The following is a 14,825-nucleotide window of genomic DNA, read 5'->3' on the forward strand; positions in this document are numbered from 1 at the left end:
CTCAATGCAAATGAGAGTCTGGGAACTGGTCTACAGAGTGAGGGAGGTCAGATTCTAAAATTCATACTGTTCATTTTCTACTACAAACCATACCTCCTAATTGCCAAACCACGCTGCCAGCTTCATCCATGTTACCATGGACCACGGCTCCCTTGGAGGTCCTCATAAGCCTACTTTCCAGCCCACTCACCACATCATCCATGTGCTCTCCTCTCTTCCTTTCCAAATTCTACCTCAGTCCTACTTCTCGATGAACTCTTTCTCCAAGAAGTGTATTCAGATCTTCTTATATTTTTTTCTAAACTTTTCTATTTTGCAATAATTATAGATTCACATGCAATTGCAAGAAATAATGCAGAGAGATCCTGTATATCCTTCACCCAATTTTCCTCAATTGTAACATTTTAAATAACTATAGTATAATATCACAAACAGGATATGACATTGATACTCTCTCAACCTTATTTAGATTTTACCAGTTTTTCATATGCTCATTTGTGTATATGTGTGTATTAAGTTCCACACAATTTTATCACGTGTAGATTCATGTGATTACCACCACAATTAGGATACAGAAGGTTTCTGTCACAAGGATCCCTGTACTACCCTCAGACAGCCACAGCCACCTGCCTCCATATCCCCACCAACCCTTCACAATCGCTAATCTGTTCTTTACTTCTATAATTTTGTCATTTCAAGAATATTATGTCCATGAAATCATACAGCATGTAATCTTTTGAGAGTAAACATATTCAGTTTTGAAACTTCTACTCTTGATGGGAGTATATTTTGTGTGAAATGGTTCATTAATTCAGTTATTTGAAAATATTTGTAGGCCACCTACCACATGCCAGGCACTGTTTGAGATACAGGAGATACAGTGATGAACCAAACTGACAAAGATCTCTCTGTCATATATTTGGGTCCTTATTTATAGTGACATATATTGCTCTTGAGCTCTTTTGTGTCTAAACTCTTATCTTATTGATAGATCATAAGCTGAGATCTATGAGAACCCATCACACAATTCCACTATTTTCACATATGAGGCCTTAGAGCAGCAAATCTTTACTGAGCACACAGAATTTAGACTGATGATGCAGGGCAGAATCTATAGAGATGATCTGGTCCATTCTTTTAGGAAAAGATCTTTAAGGGAAGTGACATTATTACTCTCGTAACACATGTAAAAGGCCTTGCGCTGAACAATGACATGTAAAACAATTTACACACATCAGTTCCTTTCACAGTCCCTTCAGGCTTCAACACCTCTCTCTCAGAGACATCACTCTGTCGATCTCCATGCTCCTGCTCAGTGTAAGCTCAGTCTCTCCTCTTCAATTTGTTATTGGCCTGTGCAACAGATGCATACCATCTTCTGGGTAAGATTTACAAATCAGAAGAGAACAAGGCTCATCGCTGTGAAAGTGGCAGGATTGTTTCACTCTTATGTCACCACTGGTTACATAAGATGCCAGGCTTTCCTCGTGGACCACTGTTCAGTTCTTCCCTCCTTTGTGCAGCGGCAAAAGAGCAAGGTCTCCCCTTTTTCTTAACCATGAAGATTCCTTGAGGACCTGCAGCTGATTTTGTCCTCAGTCTGGCGCAGAGGAGAGAAAAATGAACAAATAAGTATGAGAAAAGTTGACTGACCTCAAGAAATAGGTCACCAGCAAATTCAGATCTATGGAAAATAAAATTTCAATATGGAATGTGACTATTATTATAGTCCCAGAGATTCCCATTGAATAATAAACCAAGATGGGTGAATTCTGTTCCGGGCTTCCCAGTCAAAAATTTTTTGATACAGAATTGAATTTCCCAAATATAATTGATTGTTGTTTAAGTTGAGTTATTTTCCTCTGCCTAATTACAAGTCTACTGTGTCTTTATTAATTTAACAATTGTTGACGAAGAATAGAAAGTTGAAACCTCAATGAAGAACGTTGTATATAGTTTTCTGTGTAACGAACTTCCATAAACTCCAGGATACACAAGGAATTAGTTACAAAATATTACCATTATCCTGATAGGATGTTCAGGAGAACGCAGTTTTCACCTCAGCACCTCCAAAATGTGTTTACTTGGCACAATAATCCATTTGCTGTCTCTAAAATGATAGAATGAATCTTTGTAGCAAATGATACATTGGAAAGATGAGAACTGAAGTACTCCATGAATTTGAAAAGGCTCCTTTATTAAGTATATCATTTGTTCAGAAGATTGAGTCATTGGCACTAGATGAAGCAGACAAGCTCATTGGCAAAGTGAAACATGTGGACTTTTATGCCCGGCTCTTGATGAATTAGCTGACCTTGCTTGTGCTGCCCAATGTGCATCGTTCTTAGATTTTGTGTTTTAGGAATCACACTTTCATTCAGGGTGAAGCAATCTAGTTGTGGCAATGAAACATTTTCATGACCAGTACTAGTGTACATAGGAAATTTTAGTATAACAAAATAGACTTAGTCCATGATTCATTTGGCATAATTTCAGAAGAAACCCAATCCTGAATTGGCCACTATCTTCTGTATGTAATACTTTTTACTATCCGTCCATCAATCGAGAAGGGAGTACAGAACCCATGAGGAAATAGGCTACTCTATGGTAGACATCTACCTGGACTTCATGGATTGTTTGAGTCTTCTCTCTTTGGCTGAGACTGGGAAGGAATAAGTCATCTCAGTCATGATGGGGAGTGGGGAGATATGCCCTTTGGTTAATCAAAAAACTTTATGTATCATGTGGAAAATCTTGCATTTTGCAATTTACATAGAGTGCAATGAAGAATTGATACACACTAATGAATTATTTGGCTCCCCTAGGTTCTGGAAAGATTTGGGGCAATAAAAATTTCCAGAACAATAAGCAAAAATGAAAAAAAGTAGTCTGAGATATTTTTAGCAAATTCTTTCACTTACTATTTAGAAGACAATAATTATAGTATTCCAGACAATTATTAGAGAAGATTTAGTGGGAAAGGTAAAACATTTTTATTCATCAAGTTATCATAATTTTGTCTTAGAAGGAATTTAACATTTCTGCCAGGCCCTAGAGGGAAGATACTGAAAGAACAATGGAACGCTTACAAAATTTAGATCTAGAATTTAGTGATGTTATTACCAGCTTAGACACTGAGTCTTTTAAGAAAGGGGCAAAAGCCAATGTTAACTCATGTTAATGTAGACAAGATAAATGAAATTGTCTGAACAGATGATCTTGTGTGGAGTATGTGGAGTGATGATGATGATGATCTCTATCCAGCTAATAGACTAGAATATGTGCCATGAGGGGGAAATAAGCCAAGGAGAGTATGAAGTATCAGGGCATGTGTTACTAGAGTACAGTTCAAATTGCTAAGTTGCTTGGTTTTACTCTAAAAAATTGTAGGTGAGTCAGAATTTACTACCAGATTTTTGTTGAGTGCACTCTTCATGCCTGGTGATAAACATCTTATATTTCAAGATTGTTTGTCAAGTAATCGGTTATGACTAATCTGGTTGACTGAATTTTCTATTATTCTTTTTTAGTTATCGTACGTCAATGTATATAAGCACTATACTAGGCACTTCATACACATTTCATCCTTCTAACTATCCAAATGATGGCAATATTATTGTCACCTCCATTTTTTGTGTTGAAACATAAAGCTGGAAGGAGCCTAAGTTCCTGCCATAAATAGGACTGGCACCCATATTTCATTTAAGTCATGGTTGCATTAGATTTTTCTTTATATACAGCAAAAATTAATCATAATATAATTCCCATTAAGATTCTAAGGAAAAAGGAAATTAGTGAAAGTTTATGTGCTAGGCAATTTACATGTAATTCTTACACCTAGAAAAGATATACCCCCATGTCACAGATGAGAAAGAAGAGTCTCAGAGAAGTTAATTTACCTTAATGATGAGGACTTTGGAATCCAGAAAGCTTGTCTAACATCACACAGGTAGTAAATACAGGTCAAGCATAGGTCATTCTGGTTCCAAATCTCATGCTTTTAATAGTACTATTTTGCCTTAGAATATAAAAACAAAATTTAAAATGTCCTGTATTCGCTATCATGTGACTACTCAAATAGGTTGGGAAATGAAAAGAGAGTAAACAGATAAATCTGTAGCTGCCTATGAAAAGCAATCTGGCACTCACTGTTTGTCAAATAATGAATAACTGAATGATAACTTCACTTATACTAGTTCTCCTGCAAGTGGATATACCGGACCTAAAACTATAACTACAATGATAAGAGAACTGTTTTTTTTTTTTATCAAAATCATCAAAACAAAACAATACCTACTGAGAAGATTCAGGGATACTAGATGCAGAAGTAAATTGAGATGTGATGGGAACTGCAAATTTGAGGATTAAGGAAAAATCTCATATTGAGTATTGAGACCACTCCTATGCCAGTTCTACTCCTGTGCCTACCTGCAAAACGTTAGCAGCAGAGGGGGAATTGGGGAAATTAAACCGCTACAGACCTACAGATAGTAATAGTTGGATGGCTAAATGGTCACTCATTCATGCTACAAAGGTGCTCAATATTTCACAGATGCACTAGTATATAGTTTTCCATCAACTCTTTAATGTCTAACCCTTAACAGGGACCTAAGTATTACCAGACACTTTCATACAGAGAAACAAATAAAAAAACAGAAATTATAGGAAATCTGGACAATGGAAAGAATGAATATTTTTGGAGAGATAGAGAAGATATTTCATGGGACACTGAGAAAAATTGTGTTCTTAAAATTAATATATGACTTCCAAATGTTAATAAAAGTGTTAGAAGATGCACTCAGAAAAAAATCTCAGAAAGAACAAAAATAGAAAGAGATGAACAGAAGAAATATTTTGGAACATTTCAGGAACCAAAAATGAGGTCTAACATATAATTAATAGTCATTCTAGAAAGAGAGATCAGAGAGAATAATGGCAAGGAGGTTACTTTTAAAACAATACAAGAAAATTTCAAAACATTGAAGAACATAATTTCCAAATGAGAAGGGCCTCCATGTGCCTAGCACAATGAGCAAAAGATGACACCAAAGTGAATTGTAATAAAATTTTGGAATATTAGCCATAAAGAGATGGATTTGAACTTCTAGACTGCAATATTGCAAGCAAGAAGAGTACAGTAATACTTGTCAAGTTCTGATGGGAGAAAGGTTTCTAAATTCACCGCTTCTCAGGAAGCTACTGGGGGATGTGCTCCAACAAAATATGGTCATAAAAAAACAGATCTACCTTTGACGAAAGGATAAGGTAATTCCTAGGATGACTCAAAGAGAAATACAGGAGGCAATTACTACATAGCAGGTCCAGAAGTTGCCAGTCCAGACTGAAACCAGAAAATACAGAGTTCCAGGAGGTTTGATGAGACAACAAATACATTACTTGTTAGATTTGACTGGGTGGGGAATTGTACCAAGAGGCATACTTTGGAGTCTGAGTCAATAATTAGATGCAGATTACAAGAAGCCAAATGAAGGAAGAAATGATTCAATTATTAATTTTAGAAAATAAGAAGTTGTACAAGAAAATAAATGTAAGCAGAGTCAATTACTTGGCTCATCAAGGAAATACATGTGCACAGTAACAACAATAAAAGGTACAGATGCGAATTTAATTTCACGTTGATAAAACTCTATTTGCAAGGATCAGGGAAAGGGAGAAAGTAGAGTGTGAGTGTGTGTAAAAGAGCTAGAATGTTCATCTACTCTTATAAGAGATCAATACATACTGTTCAAAATTGATAAATCACACTATAGTTGCACAGTAGCAAAGTGAAAAGCGTTGAAAAAGTAGTTGCCTGGGAGCAAGTAGAGGGACTAGTATTTTTTAATATATAATGCTTTCGTACTATATTTAAATTCTTCAAATGTGTACTCATGTTTCTTTGATTTTTAATAATTTTGTCAAAATTTCCCATCAATGCTACTTGACCACCCCTGGATCTACCAGTTTCCTCTTCAGCTTGGCAATGCCTCCTCTCTCTGCCCCCAGCGTTGTCCCTTCAATAGGGTGGAATCGGGCTACAATCAGCATTATGCACGCTCAGAGTTCTTAAAAAGTTAAGAATTTATTCCCCCTGAGGTGCTTCTTTTTCAGTTCTGAACACAGCAATGACATGTTACATAACTTGGAGTTTCAACAAACACCTGGAAATCAGGCTGCGTGTATTGCTCAGATGAGACCAGACGTGAAGAGATTGGTAGTGACAAGTGTTGTCACTTCTCTCTCTGACAGCAGGCAAGTGGCACGCTGTATGTACAAGGTCTGATACCATGCTCTCAAGATGAAGGAAAAAAAAAGAAAAGGCAAGTGAAAAATAACATTTCAGGAAGAGCTATCTGGCAAATTACACATGATTTAGCTTTGCTCTTAGCTTTTATAAAGACCCAAGAACAATGAACTGAGCTGTTGAGCTCTAATTAAGTCCCCTCTTGATCTTCTGTGTTGCACACCCAATTCTCAGGCTGCGTTTTAAAAAGGCATCAGATCCGTCCTGTAATTTATCTGTCTCTTTTTCCTGCCTTGATTTTTTTTTAATTTCCCCTTTTTCCTTGAGTAAAATGAGGTTAATGTGAGTCATTAAGAATTAAAAAACAATTACACAATGAAAAAATAGTTCAGAAGAATTTTAATTAGAGCTTAATTTAATGGGATTTGAACCCAGCACACTGGAAATATATAGCAGTAACTTTAGCTGTTAAATTGCATGGCCTTTGCTTAAACTCAGTGGGAATTTAGAGAGATTATTTTGGCTGCTTGAAGATGCCATGTTTTTTCCATTAATGCCAGGGAAATATATTGAGCAACTAAAATATTACTAATAAAAATAAATGTGAAAGTTGTAAATTTCAAACAATGTAAGACCCATAGTTCATACCTGAATTTCCAAATGTGTGTGTGACATTTCATTAAGCTTAAAGCTGAAGACACACTGTATCGTGTCTGACCTCTTTAAAAAAGGAACCTAAATATTTCCACAATTTGTCATCCTTCGGAATCTAACAATAATAAGGCAGAGAATGTGAAAGGGTCTGTTCCAAACTGAAAGAAAGCCTCGCATAAGCTCTCTGGTCCTGTGCTCAGACGTGAGGCATCGCCATGTCCTCCCAGCAGTCCCAATCCCTCCCTACTTTCCAGTGGGTTGTTTTTCATCCACAAAATGGGAACAGTGAAATATACCAATTTGTATGGGAGATTACAAGGTAGATTAACTAAAATCAACACCTACCTGCAACCTTCCCGAGAAGGGTATGCATGTTAAGAGCGAGGCAGAATTCCCAAAGGGGTTTGAACTCATTATTTCAGAAGTAAGTGATTCCGCATTGAACCACTAGGCTGTACGGCCTCGACAGATACCCCTGTGGTTTCATCAGAGCCAAGTCAGCCACTGGAGGGAGCCAAGATGACTCTGACAGTGTACGTAGTCAAATATGCTGAACGGGTAGGGAAAGATAATTTTAAAATGGCATGTAAGGATGACAGAATTTGAACAAAATCCCTTTTATTTATTTATGCCAAAATCTGTGTGAATGTAAAATGCCATCTCTATCATGCTTTATTTATGGTGTGGCTTTTTCTTCGGAAAAAAAAAAAAAACACAGAAAGAAGAAGCCTGTTGGCTTGAAGTTCTCAGACTGAACCTCGTTCCCACTGTCAAGTGAGTGATGTGGCGAGCTCAGACCATGGAGCAAGCCTCAGTGCACGCTGAACCTGGTGTGGGCATGCTCTCTGACTCTGCTTGCCTGGTCTGATCTGGGCAGGTTGGAAAAGGCATTGCTTGTCATTTAGTGCAGCTAGAAATCATGCCTGTGCCTCTCCATGAATAGAGGGATGTGCAATATGTAAAATTCCTAAAGACAATTTTATTTATAGCTGTTGCAAACAATGTTTATACAAAGTTTATTAAATATGTCACCCACATTGATTTATTCCAACCAATCTCTTCAATCACTAATATTTATGTGATGGGTTCAGTTGCAACAATTATTTTATATGCTGTAGAGTATGTTATAACTAGGGATTCACCCTGGCAATTATATGGAAGATAAAATGCTTCCTGAAGACCTCAGGGCAGACCAGGAAGTATATTATTGGACACAAGGTGGTTTTAACTGAATGCCACAGCACTAAATTTAGAGCAAGAATTTTAGAGCGTCTTATGCTTAAAAATTAAAGCTAGTTTTGTGTCCTTTCTGGAGTTTCCTTATTACTGAGGAGGTAGTAAGCTCCTCTGTGTGTTTCCTTTCCCACTTCCAAACCTTGGGCCTGGAAACGCTTCCCTTGACATCTCTTTGAATTTCTGTCAGCTGTTGCTCCTCAGCAGCATTTTATCTAGGGCCCAAGGTGGGTAGAAGAGTCTACTTGGCATTTACAAACACCTACAAAGGAAGCTAGACACATGCTACTTGCCTGGAAGGAACTGGCATCTGATGTGAGGGGCTGAGGCATTGTTAACAAAGAAACCAGAATTTTCTAAAAAGCCCAAGGTAGCTATAAGCCAAGGAAACTATAAGATGACAAACTCAACAAAACAAGAAAAGTTATTTAAAACCACAATTGAATGCAACTTCTTCTGTTTCCTAAGAAAGACTGAAAGTCCTTTGTTTGGCAAAATTAACTTGACAGACCCACTTTGGTTCTGAGAGTAGGGCCTTGGGGCATGGTATGAAAGTAGACAGTAAAACAAAGAGGTAGGTAAATGGTTCTGCAGAAAGAGTTAGAAGTAATTTAGGGCTGAGGTTCACTTGAGAAAGGAAAGAGAAAGAGTTTGGAATCTAGGAAGAGAAAGGGGTTTAACAGGAGGAGGAAGCGATTACTGGAAAATTCTCTGTGCTAGTGAGGCTGGGAAATGACCTGTGAGTGCCCGCACGTGTCATATTCAGGTTAGAAAATCTTGCTGTGTTGTGATGTAAGCCTCTTACCTGTCCTCAAGTCAATGTTTTGGGAGGTGGGGAGTCCAAACTGAAGTAAATTGTTTCATAAAAGCACATAGTAATAATCGACAAACTGAAATAATTTGGTCTAAGCAGGAATGCAGAGCCGGAAGTAACTGGAAGTGTTTTACTGACACTCACCCTGACGTCAAGAATCTCTGGAGAGATCAGGAAGCATCTTCTCTGAGAGATGAGGGCTCACCTTAAGATAATTTAACCTCAGGGGATAGAGTGAACCCCAACCTGAGGGTGATGCAACATTTCCCTGGGGGATGAATGGATTCTTCTAGTACTTCAATAGCAGTCTAGTTCTACTTTCTTTTTCAACCTGCTAATATTTTTTCTTTTCAAAAAGATTTATTTGTCTTCCAGGAGAGATATTTTTTCATTAACCAAATCTTCCTCTTTAGTTGCCATTGGATTTGATGTTCAGGCTCCTTTTTTCATAGACTTTTCTAGTGATTAGCAGTATGGACAATAGAAATGTTGAGGGCCGTGGGTTTGGGAATTCTGGTCTTGTGTAAAACCAATCACTCTCAAATAGAACCTATTGAAGTTATAGAAGCTTTGCGGTTACCTCTTTTTAGGAAAGCAATTACCCAGGAGCTGCACGAATCAATCAATTAACTAACTATTCATTGAGCAATCCTGGCACCAGGCTACCAGCTGGACAAAAGACCAGGGAAAGACCTCCATCCTCAGTGAGTTTGCATCTTCACGAGGGGGGAAGTGAATGATCATTCATCTAAGGAGAGCTGTCAAAACAGTATGGAGGGATTCTGGTCTTTCCTGTCCAATTTATCATTTGATGCAAAGGGCAAAGATTTGACTTTAACTTCATTGTAGGAATTTGGGCTTTGCCTCATGTGTCCATAAAACAGGGTTATCTGTAAAGAAAAGTTCGCAGAACTTCAGAAATTAGAGACTCTCCTTGTGACTGCTAAGGGAAAGATTGTAACTTTAGTATTAAGTGGGTGTCCAGAAAAAAATATATGACCAATTTAAGGGCTTCGTAGCTTTACATGGGATAACGCTATTGTATCCTTTTATACTCTTCCTATGGGGATCTTGGTTTACAACTCTTCACGAGGAATGCTCATTCAGTAGAGCCCCACAGGGCTAAATATAGGATAATGTTACTGATAGAATAAGATTCCCCAAATTTCTGTGTCCTAGGAGTCTATGATGATGGAGTGTTTGGGGTCTACTTTATATATTCCCTCCAAATCCCAAGTTTCATTGCATTGGCAACTCACATTGCTATCTGATTGCCATGATTCCTTGATATATGAAATCATGGTGGAATTTCCTTGGAATTATGTATCTTAAGCCGTGATAGCGTTCAATGACTTCCAGATGCCTTAACAATGATGGTCCACTGCTCAAAGAATTACCACAGATTATCTCCCCTTTGATTTGTCACAGTTTCTTTATGGAGTTCATTACCAGTAGAAATATTAACCTAGCCGTCTACAGCAGCCTATTTCTGAGATCTTTAGACAATATTACAAAAAAGGAATCTGTTATTCTTTTTACTGAGATTGGAACGCTTTCTGACTTCTGCCAAGCTCCCAGAAAAATCAAGTCAAGAACCATAGTCTTCCTGATGTACCTTCTGTCCTAAGCATGGAACAAATATCCCGTGTTCTAGAGACTGCTCCTTTTTCTCATGAACACAATGGAAAATGTAAGATAAGTGATCCGATGTACTGTCAACAATGCATGGAGCAGGGCAGAGCGGAGTTCTTCCTGTCTGCCACCCACTGTGGCCTTCATGCTGCTGCCATGCGTGTGATCTCAGATTCTGCGCTGCAGACCTATACAAAACTAATTGTTCATGTGATTTCCTTTCTGAACCACTGCAGATGTCCCTTTCTGTAACAATTTAATTAACACTTTAAAATAATGATGCATTAATTAATGCCAAATTACAATGAAAATCCTGGAGAATTACACTTTATATCAACATTAATGCAAAATGAGTTCCTCCTGGATAATTTTTCTTACAATGAATACAAAAAGAGATAATACTAATTAGGCCATCAATTTAAATTTACCATAATTTCAATCCATGTCATTTATCTGTTCCCCAGCACAAAATAGTTCCCGTCTACTATAGGTTTGTACAGCAATAGGGATGACTGCATAGCAACCAGACGTGGGTCATCTTTAGGATATTGCAAGATGGGCTTGAATTTTTAATTTTGTATCTCAGTTATTAAAAACAAGGTGTGTGTGTGTATGTAGTGTGTGTGTGTGTGTGTGTGTCTGAGAGAGAGAGAGAGCGAGAGAGAGAGAGAGAAAGAGAGAGAGAGAAATTCAACTCTTTAGTAAAGTAAAATGCCCTGACTGCGATAAAGTTTCATACTCAATCTTGTAATATACATAGCATGAGTCCTCAGGCTCAGTCTATCAAGTTGCATGCAGCTAAGTTTATTTTCCACTCTCAGGGTCGTGACCCAGGAGTTAGAAGAACTGTGGTATCTCCAGGGTCATTTGTTCATGAGCAGACCTAAATCACATCTTCCCATTTTCAAAGGTGACATGATCTGCACCTGTTAAATTTTATTTTCACAACTTCTAATAAGGAGATGCTCCTTTCAGCATCAGGAAGAGAGAGGGCTCAAAAGGTTAATTTTACAATGCTTGCTGAAGAAGGAAAACGTGACAGTGGCTCCTGATTGCAACTGTTTTCTTTCTTAAGTGACCCTTCACACTTGCCTTTCATGTTGAGACGCACTTGGTATCTGGAACGTTCAGGATCGGCAAAACATTTTGTTTCTAAGTCAAAACACCTCTGACTAAATATTTTCATAAAATCTCAAGTATTTTATTGTGAAGGAAGTCTTTCAATGGTAAGAAAGCATGTTGGGGTACATTCCTTCAGAGTTTAATCTTAAATTATTCTCTCTTTTTGACAAGGAACTCGAAGATATTGGGATTCCACCTCTCACATTTAGGAATAACGACATATACCTTCATAAAGTGCCATGAAAAACATATTTCATAAAATGGCCAATTACAGTGCACAAGTGGAAATGGAGTTTGCTGACAAAACAAAGAATCTTCCAACAATGAGAATCTCTAACTTCAGAAGGAATAACATTAGAATGTGGCCATGGTCCTGGTACTTATGGGCATTTTCCTGGATGTGTTGCTTACTCCTCTTAGCAATCTGAGTTACCACCACGTCCCCCTTGAAGATCTCTTTCCCCTTGTATTGAATGACAAGAAAAATTTGGCTCTTTGTAGTTTGGTTTTCCCATGTTCTAAATCAGTAATGGAAATTTCTGCTTGTACAGGTGTTCTCAAAGAAAGTAGGCAATGGGCCTAAATGAAGTCTGGCAGAAAGAAATTAATTTTAAAAAATCAATAAGCTCTGCCTTTGTTTTTATTCAGCTTTAGGGAAATACATATCAGTGACATTTACCTTGGACTATGTCTCCATGCCCGAAATAACAAGAGCATGTCAGAGCGGATTGGGAGCTTGGGTGACCCATTCCACCTCCTCAGCCTGGTTGACTGCCAGGAAGTAGGTGAGGAAGACAGTTGAAAACCTGACCTTGCAGGGCCATGTGGTATCATATAGTCATCCTTCCACCATATGTATCTACCAGAGGAATCATAATTACGTAATTCAACATGTGTTCCCAGGCTGCATCTGTAGAGTTTTTCATGGAGATGGTAAAATCAGTAAGCTAGTTCATCATATAGGTCATTAATTATATGCTTGAAATTTCTCATGGTAATTCTAGAAATCAAATAGCACACATCCATAGCTTAGCCTCCTACCTCAAGCAATGTTTGCTTGTTCGCCTCTTTTGGTACGATCCTTACAGTCTCTCCCTACCCCATTCCCTTATCAGGAAATACCAGTAAAAGACTATGCAAGCTTAGGAGCATTCTGAGATGGAACAAAGGCATGGATTGTGTCAGGTTGAAGAGAGATGAATATTTTCAAGTGTGTTCTTTTAATAGTCTCCCAGCAAGGTTATTATAAAAAGGAACTATTTAGGTTATTCCTCCCAGTTGACATAATTTAATCCTTCTAGTTTCAGGTTTATTTTGAAATAACAGAATGGTGAAGGTGCTGTCTCTCAAATATTTGATTACGTTAGGTTAGAAATAGTGACTTCACAAAGGAAAAAATGAGCCTCTTTATTGAATAATCTTTCTAATGTTCTCCACCCACATTCATCAGAACACAGAACCAGCAGGAACCATCAGATCCTAGCAGTTAAGTCTCGACTCCACCTGATGGGCAGGAACCTGTTCGCCCAGGTCTTCTTCCCCTCAGGGATTTTTGCTGAGCTACCTTGATCCTCGATTCTGGAAATAGACAGGGGTTCAAATTCCAGCTCTAGCTTGGGCAAGCTACTTACCCTCTCAAAGTTTCAATTTTCTTATTTACAAAGTGGAGATAACATGTGGTTTTGAAGACTGAACAACAGTGCTTAAGCAGTGTTTTGCACGTTTAGTTCGGGTTCTGTTGATTATTTGAAAATTCATTCACTGGTTCTGCAGACATTGATTGGTGACCTAACATAGTGCCAGTCACAGGCCTCTGGCAATACAGAGATGATTAAGATAGAGTCTCTATCCAGAAGAACTTCACAGTGTAGGGGTGCACACAGGTGCAAAAGTAAATAATTAAAATACATTGTGCTGTAAGAGAGGTATGAACAAAACAAAAAAGAACAACAACAAAAAAAGGAGAGACTAACTCTGAGGAATTTGGGGAGGGACCCATGCAATAGGTAATACTTGAGTTAGAGCCCAGCAAAGAGTAAGGCAACACCATTCTAAGAAACAAAGATGTTGTAAAGAGGTGGGTTCATCCTGTGACGAGCTATCCCATGTGTTTGGATATGACATACATGGGTTCATAACAGCCTGTTTATGAGGACAGAAGGCTGTTCAAGCAAAATTGAATGTAAATTACCAAAAATATATTTTTTTCCTATTTATAACTCTGGGCAGTTTGACAAAGAGCCTTAAAATTTTAAGTACACTATTCCACAGCATTCTTATTTCTAGGGATTTATGCAAAGGAAATTGGCATGCATATGAGTAAAGATTCCAATATGAGCTTCTGGTTCTTACCAAGATGGCAAACTAGAAGAGCTGTGGGATCTCCCTACCCCAAATCAATTCTAGAGACACTAAGAAAAAACGGGAAATAGACTGCAGGAACAAACAATCCCACAAAACTGTGAGAAGCCAATGGGACCACCGAGGAATTTTGACTTTTGAGTGGATGGTAGTGGCTGGATGCAGTGAAGGGTAAGCAACTATAACTGGAGACACAAGCTGTACTGGATACAGCAGTGAACACATAAACTGGAGAAGAAATGTTTAATTTTGTTATCTTTCTTTCCATTGTCTTGGGACTACTAATGCCTGCCATTTTGGTAATGTCCCAGACTTTGAGTGTTTGGGACTAGGTGGTAGGGTCAGGATAGCATAGCGAAAGTTCCTGAGAGCATGAAGAATTAGGAAAAACACATTCCTACCCATCAGCTGTCTTCAGGCTCCCACTCATCCGCCCTTCCCCTCAGAACCCACAGCTGGTGGACCTCCATGTAGGGAGCCTGCCTCCTGCAATTGTTGCTTGGGCGTCTTTCCCAGAGGAGTTGCCTAGTGGCATTGAAGCAAAAGGAGTGGTCAAAAATGGTTACATATTGGCTCAGGTCTCTTCTCTGGGCTCATACCTCCTCTTCTCCTTAAACTTGACCAAACTAGAGCTTTGGTCCTGGGGATCTTCCACTGCACTCTCTACCAGATGGAGCAGCTGACATTCACAAAAGAACAGGGACTCATGAACCAAGACAATGAGCGTACTGTGGCGTTCAACTTCTCAACAGAACACACACCAAA

The 14,825-nt window shown here is 38.3% G+C and overlaps 1 long non-coding RNA gene across 2 annotated transcripts in view; it reads right to left on the reverse strand.

The window, feature by feature from the left end:
• Nucleotides 1-1,045: 1,045 nt before the first annotated feature.
• Nucleotides 1,046-14,825, reverse strand: part of LOC139079053 (uncharacterized) — a 138,744-nt gene continuing 124,964 nt past the window's right edge. For both annotated transcript variants that reach the window (XR_011532311.1, XR_011532310.1), the window contains one exon: nucleotides 1,046-1,600. This is a non-coding gene — a long non-coding RNA (uncharacterized lncRNA). The remainder of the gene's footprint in view (nucleotides 1,601-14,825) is intronic.

Source organism: Equus przewalskii, chromosome 24, assembly GCF_037783145.1.
Source record: "Equus przewalskii isolate Varuska chromosome 24, EquPr2, whole genome shotgun sequence".
NCBI lineage: Eukaryota > Metazoa > Chordata > Mammalia > Perissodactyla > Equidae > Equus > Equus przewalskii.